This window comes from Sinocyclocheilus rhinocerous, unplaced genomic scaffold (genome assembly GCF_001515625.1).
Source record: "Sinocyclocheilus rhinocerous isolate Xijiao unplaced genomic scaffold, SAMN03320098_v1.1 scaffold1007, whole genome shotgun sequence".
Classification (NCBI taxonomy): Eukaryota; Metazoa; Chordata; class Actinopteri; order Cypriniformes; family Cyprinidae; genus Sinocyclocheilus; species Sinocyclocheilus rhinocerous.
In genome coordinates, this window is record NW_015631056.1 from 702344 (window position 1) to 703475 (window position 1132).

A 1132-nucleotide genomic window follows, 5' to 3' on the forward strand; every position below is an offset into this window, starting at 1 on the left:
AGTAGCCTACAGAACATTCTCAAAACAACCTAAAAGGACAGTTAAAAAGGGCTTAATTTAAAAAAAAAAGTTATTCCAAATGGTACCATAAAATAACCTGGTATCTGCAGGATTTTTAAAATCAAATTTAAGACCTTTAAAGACCTTTTTAAGATCTGCACTTCACATTTCAGCCTTTAAACAATTTTTTTAAGAAAAGGGATGAGTCAAATGTATCAATTATTATATTAATTTAAATGATTATTATCAATTAATTATTATATTAAATAACATAAATATATCTTAGTGTCTTAACGCTAATTGTTTAGATTTTTATAATGCATTAGCTTTTTGTCGATCCACTGGTTCACATTTAAAAAATATGTAGCAAAAATAGCAGATGGGCTAATTGAAAAAGCAAATTCGTTCTCTGCCAGCAGGAGGCGCTTTCGGAACTGCAGAAATATAGTGGTTTCCCCGGTAACCGCAGTACACAAAGCTGACCTGCAGCGCTCAAGTTTATTCAGTGAAATCACAGCCATTATTATATTAAATAACATAAATATATCTTAGTGTCTTAATTGTTTAGATTTTTATAATGCATTAGCTTTTTGTCGATCCACTGGTTCACATTTAAAAATAGGCTATGTAGCAAAAATAGCAGACGGGCTTATTGAAAAAGCAAATTCGTTCTCTGCCCGCAGGTGTCACTTTCGGAACTGCGCATATAGTGGTTTCCCCGGTAACCGCAGTACACAAAGCTGACGTGCAGCGCTCAAGTTTAATCAGTGAAATCGTAGCCTTTTGAAGTTTAATCGTCATATTAATCCATATAGCAATTCTTGTCTAAGACCTCTTATAATTTAAACTTTTTGTACCATTTAAGAGTTTCCATGGCCTTAAATGTAAACAGTTTAACTGAAGACGTTTTAAGGACCCGCCGAAACCCTAATAAGAACACAGTGCAAACATTTTTGTCATGCATTTGCCAAAAAGCTTTTGTTGACTATGAATTTTACCTTTGAAATTTGAGGCAAGTGCAACTCTGGCGTCCCCGTTGTTTGTGAGCAGTGGTGTGATGGCGATTTAAATAAAATACAGATTTCCAAACAATCCAAACATATGGATATCCCCTTGAACTTGGTAAAAAGAT